Consider the following 18019-nt stretch of genomic DNA (forward strand, 5'->3'; position numbering starts at 1 on the left):
CTGACCCCACACTAAATACCTCCTGCATCACTGACCCCATGCTGCACACCTCCTGCATCACTGACCTCACACTACACACCTCCTGCATCACTGACCCCACACTACACTTCTCCGGCATCACTAACTCCACACTACACACCTCCTGCATCACTGACCTCACACTACACACCTCCCGCATCACTGACCCCACACTACACACCTCCCGCATCACTGACCTCACACTACACACCTCCTGCATCACTGACCCCACACTACACTTCTCCGGCATCACTAACTCCACACTACACACCTCCTGCATCACTGACCCCACACTACACTTCTCCGGCATCACTAACTCCACACTACACACCTCCTGCATCACTGACCTCACACTACACACCTCCCGCATCACTGACCCCACACTACACACCTCCTGCATCACTGACCCCACACTACACACCTCCTGCATCAATGACCCCACACTACAGACCTCCTGCATCACTGACCTCACACTACACACCTCCCGCATCACTGACCCCACACTACACACCTCCTGCATCACTGACCCCACACTACACACCTCCTGCATCAATGACCCCACACTACAGACCTCCCGCATCACTGACCCCACACTACACACCTGCATCAATGACCCCACACTACAGACCTCCTGCATCACTGACCTCACACTACACTTCTCCTGCATCACTGACCCCACACTATACTTTTGTTTTTTTCTTTATAGCAAAAAAATGTTTCTAAGCTTCTCCTGTTTATTACAGAATAATAAAGGACAGCACTATGATGCTGCACTGATTACATATTTTTTTCACGAACCTATTAACTTAAACTTTGATCTGAAAACTGAAAATGACTGTTTACAGCCAATTGGTCCTCAGTATAGAAACAAATGCGTGACCGGGCCCATAGACCATCATGAGTACTTCACTTGTTTTATCTGTACTTGTTCTATCTGTGCAAAAAAACACAGATGAGTGAATGAGGCTTTACAATGTGCATCTCCTGCATCACCGACCTCACACTACACATACCGACACCTAACACCATAGGCCTGCTGTATCACTGACAGGGGTGTCATTTACAGTGGCAGCATGTAGAGCTGGGTATCAGTGTATACTACGTCTTCTGCATCACTGACCCCACAAACATGGGCCGCACTGACACCTTACAATACTCCGCATTCATGTTTGTAGGATTCTCCAGTTTCTCTATTAACTTTACTGGCCCTAAAGGGTTTGTTGAGGCAAAATAAAACTTTGTCCAGGGACGGGATATGTAGGAAATCCCAAACTCCGTCATGCTCATCTTCCAGCACTCAGGTCGTTCTGTGGTGAGCGCAGAGACAGGAATCGTTGATGTCACCGCTCCACCAGCCATCGGACCACTGCGGCTTGTGATTAGCTGCAGCAGTCAGGTGACTCCAGCTGCTCATCATCTGATGTTTTATGTTGACACGCTGCTCAAAGTCATCTGACCCCTGCAGCTAATCACAAGCCGCAGTGGTTCGATAGCTGGTGGGACGGTGACGTCAGTGCTTCCTGTCTCTGCGTTGACCACTGTGCGGACTGCGCTGGACCCAGGGGACTGCTGGGAGAGGACTGTGACTGAGTTTGTGATTTATTTTTTTACATATCCCCAGGGCAAAGTTTTATTTTGCCTGAAAAAACCCTTTAAAAACAATTGACATGTGTAAATGATCAACTAAAGAAATGCATTGTTGTAGTAAAAGTGACGTAACTTGAAGCTAATGGGCACCAATGCAAAAGCTCCAACGGGGCCCCCAATTATTGCAAGTCTTTAATAGCATTGATCTTTGTATATAGGCGAAAGGAAGTTTTGGGGCCCCCTAGACTCCAGGGCCCAGCTGCGACTGCAACCCCTGCACCTATAGTAGTGGCGCCCCTGCTGCATTAGATACCGTATACCCTTGGGTTAGGAGTTTCACTGTGTTGGATTCTTATAGGGTCTTTATAATGTCCTTTCTTTTGGCGCCCCCTAAGGACCTCGCTTCGTATTGCATGATGTAATCAGAACTCTGCTAGAAACAGGGTCCTTTACATCCAGGGGTGAAACCTCATCCTGACCTGGTGCAGCTTACAGCTAATGATTTTGGCACAAAGTACCAGTGCACACTGCAGCAAACCCTCTTACTATGCAAGTAAGACCAGGTGATAATAAGTTTGAAGTTTTAGATGTAAATGAATAAGTGTCCATTCACTGACCGCAAAAAGCAGAATAATCTCAGCAAATATGCATGGTTGCATTTTTTGCACTTACTCATTATTTTCTATGTTGAAAAAAAACGCTGCAAAAATGCTGAAAGAAGAGACGTGCTGCAGTGTTCAAGTTCCGTCAGGAAAAAAGAGCAATTGTGAAATTTCTGAAATCTCATGGCTTTTTTTCTGGTACTGTAAAACACAGATTTTAATTTGCATCAAAAAAGTTGCAAAAATGCAACGTGTGGACATAGCCTTAGAGATCCTCTCATTAGTCACATCACAGATTGAGCAGACACAAATGCTCTTTTTCATCCAAGTGTACAATGCCAGGAAATGGGACTAAGTGAATGACTCGCTAAATTTTCGCAACCTCGTGTCCCCATGACCTCAGGAACACCGGAAAAAAGTCCTTCAGTCCAAGTCTTTATGTAAGCCCAGACAAAGAAAACACGGCGGGGACACAAGTGCCGTCTTCCTTACACACTTGTGTTGCTGGGAGGGACGCCCTTCATATTACAAGGGGCGAGTTCATGACTGGGACCAGGGTGGTTCCTCGGTTCATAGACACGAGGGAAGATTTAGATGTGTTTTGTCCAGTTTTACGTGTTCCGCTCCTTTTTTTTTGGAGAGTTTGCACCTAATTCAACATTCCATTTGTGCCTATTTTAAAGCCTATTTCATATACGCAAATCATAATTTAAAAAATGTCCTCGTCTCATTTTTTTTTTTTCAGCTTTGTGGGCTAAATTTAATGATTCCAGATGTTATCAGCTGATTCTTTACGTGCAAATTTTTAAAATGTTGCTTTATTTTCTGTGCAACTGCCCTCTAATATGCCAGAGAGTTTCTGCATATCAAGACAAAAGTTTAATTTTTACATTTTTTTGAACAATATATAACTTTTTGCCCCCCCCAAAAAAAAAGTGTGCAAATTTTTTTTACTAACAATAGGAAACAAAATCCCATCGTAGGGTTTGTGTAAAATTCATGATCCTCATGCGCCATTTCGATGAATTTAGTGCAATAAAAGTCAGCAAATACCACGTGACAAAAAAAAGAAAACTGACAAAAAAAACGTAATTGATGAATCGGGGCCTTAATGTTGTCACAAGCAGCAAGAAGAGATTTTGACAGTAGTAAGGAACTGAAATATAGCGTATATTAGAAACTTGCGAAAACATTTACACTTATACAAGATTATTATTTGCAAAACTGTACGATTCATTTAGGGCACGCAGAGTCTTCTCGAGTGAGTATGTTAAAAAAAAAAAGTCTGAAAAATTGGTAAAACTACTGTTCAGTTTATATAAGTTTTATGAGCATTTTTTTGTTCTGTTTCAGGTTTTCAAAAACGCCTGGAGGAAAACAGAAAAGAGAGTGCATATCATTCCTGTGACGTGAATCCTGATGGAAAACGCTCGAAACAAGGTATTGTCCAATCAAAAGGCCGCAAACTAAAAAAAAAATCAACAAAAACTCTCCAAAGAAGGAGTTTTTGAGGAAGCGGTTTCCACAAGAAAACACCACGTCAAAAAACCCTCATGCACATAGCCGCGTACCCTTAGGGTATGTTTCCACGTTCAGGATTGCATCAGGATTTGGTCAGGATTTTCCATCAGTATTTGTAAGCCAAAACCAGGAGTGGGTGATAAATGCAGAAGTGGTGCATATGTTTCTATTATACTTTTCCTCTAATTGTTCCACTCCTGGTTTTGGCTACAAATACTGAGGTAAAATACTGACCAAATCCTGATGCAATCCTGAACGTGGACACATACCCTAAGGGTATGTGTCCACGTTCAGGTTTGCTTCAGGCTTTGGTCAGGATTTTATGCAGGTAAAATCCTGACCAAAAATGCACCTGAGGTCACTGGCAGGTCACCTGCAGTGTTCCTGTGTGTTTTGCTCATTGTAGCAACATGCTGCGTTCTGAAAAAACGCAACGCATGTGCGTTTTTGCGGGAAAAACGCATGCGTTTTTTAATGCACAGTGGAGACGGGATTTAATTAAATCCCCTCCACTATGCTGTAACGTCTGGACGCTGCGTTTTTGACGCTGCGGCTCAGCACTGCGTCAAAAACGCAGCGTTTCCTGAACGTGGACACATACCCTTAGATGACACCTCATTAGGCTCATTACACAGCCCAAATACAGGCTGCCAGGGTGGAACGGGACCCTGCCCTTCTCCTCCACAACTCCAGCAACCAGCTCCTATTTTGTATTTTGGCCACAACCGAAACCAGAATTTTTTTTTCTACTGCAAATACATCATGTTACTTGGGATCCAATTGTGTCATCTTCATATCTGCCCTGCTACATTAGAAGCCAAAACATATCAGTTTACAGACTTTATACATAGGGGCAGTATTATAGTAGTTATATTCTTGTACATAGGGGCAGTATTATAGTAGTTATATTCTTGTACATAGGGGCAGTATTATAGTAGTTATATTCTTGTACATAGGGGCAGTATTATAGTAGTTATATTCTTGTACATAGGGGCAGTATTATAGTAGTTATATTCTTGTACATAGGGGCAGTATTATAGTAGTTATATTCTTGTACATAGGGGCAGTATTATAGTAGTTATATTCTTGTACATAGGGGCAATATTATAGTAGTTATATTCTTGTACATAGGGGCAGTATTATAGTAGTTATATTCTTGTACATAGGGGCAGTATTATAGTAGTTATATTCTTGTACATAGGGGCAGTATTATAGTAGTTATATTCTTGTACATAGGAGCAGTATTATAGTAGTTATATTCTTGTACATAGGGGCAGTATTATAGTAGTTATATTCTTGTACATAGGGGCAGTATTATAGTAGTTATATTCTTGTACATTATGAGCAGTATTATAGTAGCTATAATCTTGTACATTATGAGCAGTATTATAGTAGTTATATTGTTGCACATAGGGGGCAGTATTATAGTAGTTATATTCTTGTACATAGGGGCAGTATTATAGTAGTTATATTCTTGTACATAGGGGCAATATTATAGTAGTTATATTCTTGTACATAGGGGCAGTATTATAGTAGTTATATTCTTGTACATAGGGGCAGTATTATAGTAGTTATATTCTTGTACATAGGGGCAGTATTATAGTAGTTATATTCTTGTACATAGGAGCAGTATTATAGTAGTTATATTCTTGTACATTATGAGCAGTATTATAGTAGCTATAATCTTGTACATTATGAGCAGTATTATAGTAGTTATATTGTTGCACATAGGGGGCAGTATTATAGTAGTTATATTCTTGTACATAGGGGCAGTATTTTATTAGTTATATTCTTGTACACAGGAGCAGTATTATAATAGTTATATTCCTGTACATAGGAGCAGTATTATAGTAGTTACATTCTTGTACATAGGGGCAGTATTATAGTAGTTATATTCTTGTACATAAGGGCAGTATTATAGTAGTTATATTCTTGTACATAGGGGCAGTATTTGTTATGACCTGGTGGTTAAGAGGCCACACCGATATGACCTGGTGGCTAAAACGCAACATGGGACGAGCTCTGAGGAGGTGGTATCTCTACTGACCGCAATCCCTAATCCTAACAACAACACTAGTAATAGCCGTGGGATGTTCCTGACTCTCCCTAGACACCTCTTCACAGCCTAAGAATTAACTACCCCTAAAGAAGGAAATAGAAAGCTATCTTGCCTCAGAGAAAACCCCAAAAGGAAAGACAGCCCTCCACAAATATTGGCTGTGAGTGGAGAGGGAAATGACATACACAGAAATGAAATCAGTTTTCAGCAAAGGAGGCCAATACTAAACTTGATAGACAGAGAGAAAAGGATACTGTGCGGTCAGTATTAAAAACTACAAAAATCCACGCAGAGTTTACAAAAATGAACTCCACACCGACTCACGGTGTGGATGGGCAAATCTGCTTCCCAGAGCTTCCAGCTAGCCTGAATATGACATAGTGACAAGCTGGACAAAAAGAGACATATTTGCAAAGCAATAATGTCCAAAGCAAATGGACGAACAAGAACTAGCAGAACTTATCTTTTGTTGACAAGGACAGGCCATATGAGAAATCCAAGGAGAGAACCAAATCCAACCTAAGACATTGGCAGCTGGCATGAACTAAAGCCCAAAGCAGGTTTAAATAACAAACCCAGGCAATGCGATCAGTGATGTCAGCTGCTACAGCTACCTAACGGAGCAGCAGTTCCACTCGAAACCACCAGAGGGAGCCCAAGGGCAGAACTCACAAAAATACCATTAGCAACCACAGGAGGGAGCTCCAGAACGGAATTCACAACAAGTATTATAGTAGTTATATTCTTGTACATAGGGGCAGTATTATAGTAGTTATATTCTTGTACATAGTGGCAGTATTATAGTAGTTATACTCTTGTACATAGGAGCAGTATTATAGTAGTTATATTCTTGTATATAGGAGCAGTATTATAGTAGTTATATTCTTGTATATAGGAGCAGTATTATAGTAGTTATATTCTTGTACATAGGAGCAGTATTATAGTAGTTATATTCTTGTACATAGGAGCAGTATTATAGTAGTTATACTCTTGTACATAGGTGCAGTATTATAGTAGTTATATTCTTGTATATAGGAGCAGTATTATAGTAGTTATATTCTTGTATATAGGGGCAGTATTATAGTAGTTATATTCTTGTACATAGGGAGCAGTATTATAGTAGTTATATTCTTGTACATAGGGACAGTATTATACTAGTTATATTCTTGTACATAGGGGCAGTATTATAGTAGTTATATTCTTGTATATAGGGGCAGTATTATAGTAGTTATATTCTTGTACATAGGGAGCAGTATTATAGTAGTTATATTGTATATAGGGGTCAGTATTATCAGTTATATTCTTGTACATAGTGGCAGTATTATAGTAGTTATATTCTTGTACATAGGAGCAGTATTATAGTAGTTATATTCTTGTACATAGGAGCAGTATTATAGTAGTTATATTCTTGAACATAGGGGATAGTATTATAGTAGTTATATTCTTGTATATAGGAGCAGTATTATAGTAGTTATATTCTTGTACATAGGAGCAGTATTATAGTAGTTATATTCTGGTACATAGGAGCAGTATTATAGTAGATATATATTCTTGTACATAGGAGCAGTATTATAGTAGTTATATTCTTGTACATAGGAGCAGTATTATAGTAGTTATATTCTGGTACATAGGAGCAGTATTATAGTAGTTATATTCTGGTACATAGGAGCAGTATTATAGTAGATATATATTCTTGTACATAGGAGCAGTATTATAGTAGTTATATTCTTGTACATAGGAGCAGTATTATAGTAGTTATATTCTTGAACATAGGGGATAGTATTATAGTAGTTATATTCTTGTATATAGGGGCAGTATTATAGTACTTATATTCTTGTACATTATGAGCAGTATTATAGTAGTTATATTCTTGTACATAGGAGGGCAGTATTATATATAGTAGCTATATTCTTGTACATAGGGGGGGCAGTATTATACTGGCTATATTCTTGTACATAGGGGGCAGTATTACATTATTTTCGTGTACATAGGGACAATAACACTGTAGTAACATTCTAGTACATTGGATACAGTGACAACCAGGTTTGTAAGTGAGAAGTGAACAGATTCACTTTAAACAAGATAAATTATCCAGCAGGAGGCGATAATGAAAGATTATGAAATCTGTGCTGTCTTCTGAGGCATCAGGAGAGATATTTAAAGTAAAACGAAATGTTATTTCCTTACTTTATAATTCAGGAGTCTTCACTATCTTCTTTCTAAATCTTCAAATTGACCATCATCTCAATACAGTAGAGCCGGGGCGGTCATATCACTGATGCAACCTGTGCAGCCGCCCGGGGGCCAATTTCACCTCCAGAACAGGTGGGATTGTGCATTATGAGGAGCTATTGGGCTACAGAGGGCCCATACTCTGTTCTTGTACATATGTTTGTATCCACCAGTGCAGAAAAGTATATTCAGTATATGTCATTTATTCTCTCTCTATGGAAGAACCGTTTGGTGATCAGACATGTTATTTTGATTTTCGTTCTAATATAGAATATTAATGTAATGACGAAACGTTCCTAAATATCAGCCCATCCCCAGAGAAGTGAATACAGTGATCATACTTAGCCCCGATACCATAAATTATTGCACTCATTTTCCCAATATTAAACAGTCCCCCTTCCATTAGACATACAGGTGCATCACAAGCCCATTAGAGTGTCAGCTCATCAGTCCAGGGGGCGTGCAACAGCCAAAGCATGGAAGAACAGGTGCTTACCTCTGCCTTTTAGATGAAGATCCAATGGGGGGTCACAAATCTCTAGGGGTCAGCAATAGTCCTCCATCACTGTGAACGGGAGAAGGGAGAGAGGCAAGAAATTTGGGGGGCTGGCAGCAGAACAGGGGACACAGACAGACAGACAGCAGCAGGTGACAGGCAGGAGATGGGGCAGGGTAGGACTGAGCAAATAAAGGAAGTCGCCCTTTGGACTGTGACTTTTACAGCAGGTGTTATATGACACCTGTAAATGGGGAGCGAGGACAGGTCAGAGATGAGGGGGACACAGGAGCCCCCAGAACTCATGCTGATGTTAACCACGTCAATTAAGGAACCGTCAAAGAAATATGTGAGTGTTAATGATCTGTGTGTTGTCTCTCCCAGGTAACGAGCCCGAGGTGCACACAATGCACGCGTCAGACTGGTTTATGAGATCCCATTACCTGCACTAGCAATGCAGACATCCCAATCCTACACTACAATAGTATTATATTTAGCACTAATAATAATATTTGTAATATTATTAATATCATTTTTATATTATTCATTCCGAATTTATAAAATCTTTATCTAGCTTACCTGGTCAATTTTTTAAGATATTGCACAAATCCGGAATATTACTAAAAGTGTCATAGAAAATTGTCTGATATTTTTCCTACTAGAATATTTAAAATATCACATCCCCTATAGAACTGAGCTGAGCTGCAGTACCCGAGAATGGCCACTACACAACGTACGGCGCTGTAGTTTCCGGCTCCATACATTGTTTACATCTGCCTGGCGCTAGTATACTCTTCTTGCACAGGGGTGCTTTTCTGTCTGTGTCTGCCACTGCAGATGGACGATAAAAGGGGGGCTAGATTCCGAACCCCCAATGATTTGTTATTGATGACTTATTCTAGGTCATCAATATCATAAGGCTGGATAAGACCTATACACATGACCTAATAAGAGTGTCATGACTCGGTTGTCGGGTGACCCGGGACTCGTTACCTGTCGCTAACACTAGGGGGCACCCTAGCTTGCCCTCTTCCCCGGGGTACTTCTGAAGGTGAAGATGCCGGGGCCACGTACCTTGCCTTATCTCCTGAATTCACCCTCCATCTGTACCCTTCCTCCACGCTGGGAAGAGGGGAGTAGTTGTGCACCGCAGTACAGCAACCAGACGAATAAGGTAACACCAACAGGTAAAATGGAAAATACCAGGGATACAAATATTCACTCACATATAACAGAGGAATGCATCGGGCAGTGGAGTATGAAGAAAAGCCAAAGTAGGAGAAGGAAAGGGAATTATTACACTTACTAAACGAAACAAGTCACAGATAAACCCATCATATGCCTTCTCAAATAACCACCAACTCCTAGCCTCCAAGCCATGCAGCATAAGCTAGCTCTGACGATGTGTGTCAGTCAGGACCCAGATTATACAGGGTATAAGAGTGGTTAACCGAGCTCAGCTGAGAGCCCTATCTCCCAGAGCTCACAACATGGCCGATTAACCCCTGTACTACCAAAATAAATTTACACTGTTCAAAAAGAAGGTGAAGTGCTTATTTTCAGCGCAGAAGTAGGAGCAATTAGATGCTGCAGTCTTCTGGCTCCTCTCTGCCCCTGTATCCCTATGACAAAGAGCCTTTCATTTATTTATGGGTTTGTAATGCCTTATAGGTTAAAAGTGAATGACTTTAACTCTGGCAGCACCTATTGGAAGTAGCAATCCTAAAAGTCAATATTGACCATTTAACAAGCCTTGCCACATGACTTAGGATAGAAGCCAAACCAGACACTCCATTTACAGACACATGTTTCAGTGCGTTGCCCCTCCTCAGTGCAAAGTATGACATCTGATTTGGATGTATGGGAGGCCTCTGATATTTAACATCCCAGAGGAGCATTGCATGGCCTATAAGTCTCCTTCTTCCATCTTGGCAATCTCTGCAAGTAGAAACGTTTCCCCTTAGACCCTATGTCAGAGGCCTTTCATACAGCAAAATCAGATCTCCTGCTTTGCACTGATGAGTGGTAACACCCTGAAGCACCATGTCTGCAAATGGAGGGTCTGGTTTGGCTTGTTATCCTAAGTCATGTGGCAAAGCTTGTTAAGGGGTCGATATTGACTTTTAGAATTGCTACCTCCAATACGTGGTGCCAGAGATAAACTCCTCTTCCTTCTGAAGAGACAATTTGCATATTTAAATTATGTGAGGAATTTATGCATATACATTAAGCCTCCTTAAAGCCTATAATCCTCCTTACGCCATCTTGGCACTGTCCGCAAGGAGAAAAGTTCCCCTCTGACCTTCATCTCTGCTTTAGTACTTATTTGTACTCCTACAATAACAGTCTTGCACCATGTTTTCTTGCACAGCGTGCGCTTCATCTGGGTGTTACCAGCTGGCGGTGTGTCCTTGTACACTCTGGCACTGTCCAATCAGTACTTATAGTATAGGGCTGGGAGGGAACAGCCTCCTTCAGCACAGGAATGGCAACACCCATTTGTCAATTCATTCATAAGTACTGAAGAGAAATAACAGAGGAACGGAGGAATGCAGTGTTTTTACAAAAGATGTTCCAGAATTTTTTTAAACAAGCTGACAATCCCTCCGGTTGTCCATGCTTGGCCCAAAAATCTGCAGTCACTCTGTATGACTGCAGACTTGTGAATCCCCACAGTGTGCACAGCGCACTCTGTCAGGATTCTCCGCTGCTGGAATCAGGACCCGGCCATCAGGTGACCTCATGCCAACTAGACATTGGCAGCCTCACGCAATACAAGTGAATTGATTGAGACCGGACACGTCTAGTCTGCATGTGGCAGAGACTATGCAAACTGCATACTTGGAATCCGATGACCACCAGGATTCGCTGCCATCATTGGAAGATCCTGACAGTGCGCACTGTGCGCTATGTGAGGATTCATAAGTCTGCAGACACAGGGTGACTACAGATTCCATGCCAAGTCTGGACAACCCCTTTAACTAAGTTACCAATCACAATGACATATAGGTGACATATCATTTTTCTCTATACATATACTTTTACATACAGTATTGCATTTTCTTTGGTTTTCTATTCTTCTGCTGCAATATTTGTAATAATGGCAAATATGATGGACATTTTCCCAAGATTATGAAAAAAAGCAATAAAATAGTTGTAAGTATAACATTACATCCACGCAGGTTATGGTACCAATAGGAAGGGCGGAGGCCTTGTCATCCCTATATAACCACATTACTAATCGCATCGATCACCAGTATCACCTCCTCATGGCAAGTTCCCAATTACTAATCCAGCAGATTGCACTGTGCTCAAGAACGACCTGGCCCGAAACGTGTGGAGCGGAGGTAGAAATCTACTGTGTGCAGAGACTATATGGGCAAAGTATTGAGGCGCCTACTCATTACACTACAGGGGCTTGTATCACTTCCCAGTCTACATCCAGAGATACTAATGTGGAGTCGGACCCTCGACAGCCATAAAAGCTTTCACTCTTCTGGGAAAAATCTCTACAAGTTTGTGGATTTAGTTTGTGGGAATTTTTCCCCTTCACCCAGAAGAGCGTTTGTGAGGTCAGACACTGATGTTGGGGAGCGGCCGGGCTCACAGCCTCCGCTCTTGTTCTTCAGGTGTTGGATGGGGCTGAGGTCGGGTCTCTGTGCGGCCGCTCATGTTCTTCCACCAAACTCCTCCCTCCATCTCTGTAAGGACCTTCCCCAAACTGTTCCCACAGAGATGGAAGCTACAATGGTTCACAATGTCTTGTGCTGAAGGGTTACAATTTCCCATCACTGACACTAAGAGGCCCAAACCGATCCCTGATAACAGCCCATAGTATTATCCCTCCTCCACCAAACTTCACAGTGGGAACAATGCAGTCAGGGGATAACGTTCTCCTGGCATTCACCAAACCCAGACTTGTCCATCAGATGCCAGATAGAGACATCTGATCCGTCACTGCACAGAACACGTTTCCTCCATAGTCCAGTGGTGGCAGCTGTACACCACTCCATCGGCATTGTGCTTGGTGATGTAAGGCTGCATGCAGTATGAAACTCCTGGCGGGGGCGCAGTGTTTGTGCTGATGTTAATCTCAGACGAGGTCTGGCCTCTGCAATAATGGAGTCAGCAGGGCGTTGGAGACTTTTCTGCCCTCTGCTCCTCAGCACCCGGTGACCCCGCTCTGTAACGATACGGGTCTCCACTTCATGGCTGAGGTTCCTACTACTTCTCAATAATATCACTCACAGGTCATGGGGGAAGATTTGGGAGAAAGAAATGTCCTGACTCCTGATCTGACTTGTTACCCCGGTGGCTCCTATTACAGAACTGCGCCGGTGTCAGGGAGCTCTGCACCACCAGCCGATCTATCACGTTAGTAAAGGCAGGTGGCATGGTGGGGGGCTGGATGTTATACGAGAGTGAGGAGCCAGATATTATACACGAAAAGCGAGGAGCCAGATATTATACATGAAGAGCAAGGGGCCGGATGTTATATACTGGGGAGCAAGGGGCTGGATGTTATAGACCAGGGGGCAAGGGGCCAGCTGTTATAGACCAGGGGGGGAGGAGCAGGATGTTATACGCCAGGGGATGAGGCTTATGATGTCAGACACCAGGGGGCGAGGGGCCGGATGTTATACACCAGGGGATGGGGGGCCGGATGTTATACGCCAGGGGGCGAGGGGACTGATGTTATACACTAGGGGGCGAGGGGACTGATGTTATACACCAGGGGCGAGAGTACTGATGTTATACACCAGGGGGCGAGGGGACTGATGTTATACACCAGGGGGCGAGGGGCCGGATGTTATACACCAGGGGGCGAGAGTACTGATGTTATACTGTACACCAGGGGGCGAGAGTACTGATGTTATACTGTACACCAGGGGGCAAGGGGCCGGATGTTATACACCAGGGGGCGCAGGGCCGGATGTTATACACCAGGGGGCGGATGTTATACACCAGGGGGCGCAGGGCCGGATGTTATACACCAGGGGGCGAGGGGCCGGATGTTATACACCAGGGGGAAAGGGGCCGGATGTTATACACCAGGGGGCGAGGGGCCGAATGTTATACACTCCTTGACAGAAGTTATGTCGCTTATCCATGTTATGTAAATAAAAGCTTATAACCTGACGTTAAATTCATCCATTGGTTGTATAAATTATTCTTTTGAAAGCTGAAACCCTCCGAAACATGGTTTAGGTTAAGAAAATAAATTGGCATCAATGCAGAAATATTGATCAGTTAACGGACACAGAATGGTCAGATTTTGGCAAGACAAAAGTTTTGTCGCCTGGTCATATAATGCACCCAATCCCAGTTTACATCCTCACCTGTGCTCAGAAAATGATCAATTAATTAGTGTGTGTGTGTGTATAAAAAGAAACCCAGCACCCCAGACATTCACTTGAACTGCAACTTGAGCTCTGACAAGATGCCAAAAATCCACCCTTCGACCAAAGTCTGGATTATCAAGAGGCTGAAGACCAGATCCACTGCAGAGGTGGCTGGCACCTTTAATGTGTCTCAGCATCAAGTACAAAGCATTAAAAAAAAATTTGAAGAGACTGGAAATGTGCTTGACAAGCCCAGGTCCAGCAGACCCCACAAGACAACTGCTCAGGAGGAACGTTTGTTGGTTAGAAAATCCAAAGTAAGCCCCTCTTCCACTGCAGCAGAGCTCCAACAGGCCTGGTCACCTCAAGTCCCTGTGTCAACTAGAACAGTTTGCAGGATTCTGTCTCGAAATGGCCTCCATGGTCGAATCAGTGCCCAGAAGCCAGCACTAAACAAAAGGCAAATAAAAACCGTGTGGCATTTGCAGTGTCCCACAGCCTGCTAAACAGATGGATGCTGGAAAAGTGGCCGAAGGTGGATTTCTATGATGAATCTTCAGTAGAATTACACCACAGCTACCGCAAATACTGCAGGTGACCTACTGGAGCCCGTATGGATCCAAAATACACCCAGAAAACAGTTACATTTGGTGGTGGAAAGATCATGGTCTGGGGTTACATTCAGTATGGGGGTGTGCGAAACATTTGCAAGGTGGAAGGCAATATCAATAGCCTAAAATATCAAGACGTATTGGCTACCTCTTATATTCCAAATCATAAAAGGGGTCAAATTCTGCAGCAGGATGGTGCTCCATCTCATACATCCATCTCTACAGCAAAGTTCCTCCAGGCAAAAAAGATCGAGGTGCTCAAGAATTGGCCAGCCCGGACACCAGACATGAACATCCTTGAGCATGTTTGGGGTAGGATGAAAGAGGAAGCTTGGAAGACAAAACCAAAGAATCTATTGTAGATGAACTCTGGGAGGCATGTAAGACTGCATTCTTTGCTATTCCTGATGACTTCATTAATAAATTTTTTGAATCATTGTTGAACCGCATGGATGCAGTCCTTCAAGCTCATGGAAGTCACACAAAATATTAAATATGACTCTAATAGCACCACAACTTGATTCACCAATGTTATGCAACATATATTTGTATTTTAAGTTAATTATTTGTCTGAATATCACATTACTTTCTGTGGGCGACAAAACTTTTGTCTTGCCAAAATCTGACCATTCTGTGCCCATTAACTGATCAATATTTCTGCATTGATGCCAATTTATTTTCTTATCATATAAACTCAAAGAGAAACGGAGTACAAGTCCACTTGAGAAAATATATAAATTACTTTTTATTAATCAAAACAACATCTGATGTACAGTAAAATCACATTGAATACAATATATAAACTGGACAGTGAGGAGAGCTAGGAAAGAACACTGAAAAAATCACTGCGATAGTATCCCCAAATTTTCTCTGCTAATTTTAATTAGTAAAGTGCTAGTAGTGCATTGTATCGGAGGAGGGAGGAGACTCAGACTGGCCACTATATTAGTTTTACAGGGATCCCCTTATAAAGTCTATTTCAAAATGGTACCATGTTGAGCCTGGCTAAATCCCTCTTACCCATTGTAGCGGAGACACAGGGGACACCACCGGAGCCCCAACGCGCGTTTCGCGTCGGCTTCGCCCCCTGACGAACCTAAAATGGTACCATTTTGAAATATAATGGTATAATGGTAATGGTATATAACATTCTGAATGTTATATACCAGGGGGAGAGGGGACTGATGTTATACACCAGGGGGCGAGGGGCCGGATATTATACACCAGGGGGTGAGGGGACTGATGTTATACACCAGGGGGTGAAGGGACTGATGTTATACACCAGGGGGTGAGGGGCCGGATGTTATACACCAGGGGGCAAGGGGACTGATGTTATACACCAGGGGGTGAGGGGACTGATGTTATACACCAGGGGGTGAAGGGACTGATGTTATACACCAGGGGGTAAAGGGACTGATGTTATACACCAGGGGATGAGGGGCCGGATGTTATACATCAGGGGTAGAGGGGCCGGATGTTATACATCAGGGGTAGAGGGGCCGGATTTTATACACCAGGGGGCAAGGGGACTGATGTTATACACCAGGGTGCGAGGGGACTGATGTTATACACCAGGGGGTGAGGGGCCGGATGTTATACCCCAGGGGGAGAGGGGCCGGATGTTATACACCAGGGGGCGAGGGGACTGATGTTATACACCAGGGGGCGAGGGGCCGCATGTTATACACCAGGGGGCGATGGGCCGGATGTTATACACCAGGGAGTGAGGGGCTAGATGTTATATACCAGTGGGTGAGGGGACTGATGTTATATACCAGGGGGTGAGGGGACTGAATAAAACATTTGAATCCTACGATTATTGGGGCTACCCAGCAATGTCCAGAGCCATTTGCTTCTGCATCATAGGTGATCAGGGCCAATAACATTACAGCCCGCGCACTGGCTGAGACGTGTGCACAATTTCTGCGATCGTGCATGTGTCCTGGCATGTCTATGGGTCTAAACCTCATCATCTCCACATTTCATGCAGAACTGAGAGGGTCCGGACATCGCCAGCAGCAGGTGTATATAAAGACCACCTAGAGCGGTACAGGGGCTGTGGAGTTCTAGAAAAGCGTTGCTGCTTCAGGTTGTACGTTATTGCAGTGCCACAGCCCAATTTTTATGGAATTGTGCTACGAGCAATTTCCTAAAACATCATTATTAGTGGATAACTGCATTTCCAAGCCTGAGCTCCTGCCCTGAAGGCGCCTTCCTTCTGCGGTGGGAGTTGGCACAGTCCTGCCCGGCTGGCACGAGGACTTGATCGTGACCGTCGCATTTGCTTCAAAGATAACGTAATATGGAGGCAAAGTGCAAGAGGCAAAGTCCACCCGGAAATCTATTACTGTGAGCGGCCATCTACGGGTACATTTCCACTGGCGAGAGACAAATCGGTCCGTAATCTGGACCGAAAAAACGGATGTAACGTATGCGATTGTCATGCGAGTGCAATGCGATTTTTAATCGTCCGTATAACATCAGTATGACATCCGTATTGCTGTCCGATTTTTACGCACCAGTGTCCTTTGTGTACTTTTAAATCATGTGTGTGTGTGTGTTTTTTAACCCTTTCAAACAATTGGATTAATAATGGATCATTGACGCCTCTCCATTATTAATCTGGCTTAATGTCACCTTACAATAGCAAGGTGGCATTAACCCTTCATTACCCCATATCCCACCGCTACAGGGAGTGGGAAGAGAGTGGCCAAGTGCCAGAATAGGCGCATCTTCCAGATGTGCCTTTTCTGGGGTGGCTGGGGGCAGATGTTTGTAGCCAGGGGGGGCCAATAACCATGGACCCTCTCCTGGCTATTAATATCTGCCCTCAGTCACTGGCTTTACCACTCTGGCGGAGAAAATTGCGCGGGAGCCCACGCCAATTTTTTCCGCCATTTAACCCTTTATTTGAGCAGCTACAGCGGCCAAATTTTGCACATACACACTACTAACATTAGTAGTGTGGAATATGCAAAAAAAAAGGGATATGAGATGGTTTACTGTATGTAAACCATGTCTCATATCATGTCGGGTTTGTGAAGGAGAAGGAAAAAGCCGGCAATTGAATTAGCGGCTTTTATGCTATCTAGCGCTGCATTAAATATAAATATACATATATAGGTGTCTCACTGACATATATATATATGTATATATACACATTCTATGTGTATATATCTAGTCTATTCTAACCTGTCAGTGTGATTTAACTGTACACCGCGCTGAATTGCCGGCTTTTCAAAGGACACCGGTGCGTAAAAATCGGACAGAACTTGCATGGTGCGAGTGCTGTGCGATTTTTTTCTCGCACCCATTGACTTGCATTGGCGAGTCTCGTCCGAGACTCGCAGCAAATCGCAGCAGGCTGCGATTTTTTTCTCAGTCCGATTTCGGCTGAGAAAAAAAGCGCAAATGAAAAGACACCTATTGAATAACATTGGTCCGAGTGCAATCCGATTTTTTATCGGATTGCACTCGCCCGTTTTCCTCGCCAGTGGAAATGAGCCCTACGGAGGATAATCTCTGACCGTAGGAGTGAATACATCACTAAG

At 43.2% G+C, this 18019-nt stretch overlaps 1 protein-coding gene across 1 annotated transcript in view; it reads right to left on the bottom strand.

Annotated features, from left to right (window-relative positions):
• The window catches only part of LOC143805334 (phospholipid-transporting ATPase ID-like), a 159292-nt gene extending 150620 nt beyond the window's left edge, over positions 1–8672 (bottom strand). The window contains exon 1 of the mRNA XM_077284563.1: positions 8516–8672. The gene's annotated coding sequence lies outside the window, so the exon portion shown is untranslated. The remainder of the gene's footprint in view (positions 1–8515) is intronic.
• Between the last annotated feature and the right edge of the window lie 9347 nt (positions 8673–18019).

This window comes from Ranitomeya variabilis, chromosome 1, assembly GCF_051348905.1.
Source record: "Ranitomeya variabilis isolate aRanVar5 chromosome 1, aRanVar5.hap1, whole genome shotgun sequence".
Classification (NCBI taxonomy): Eukaryota; Metazoa; Chordata; class Amphibia; order Anura; family Dendrobatidae; genus Ranitomeya; species Ranitomeya variabilis.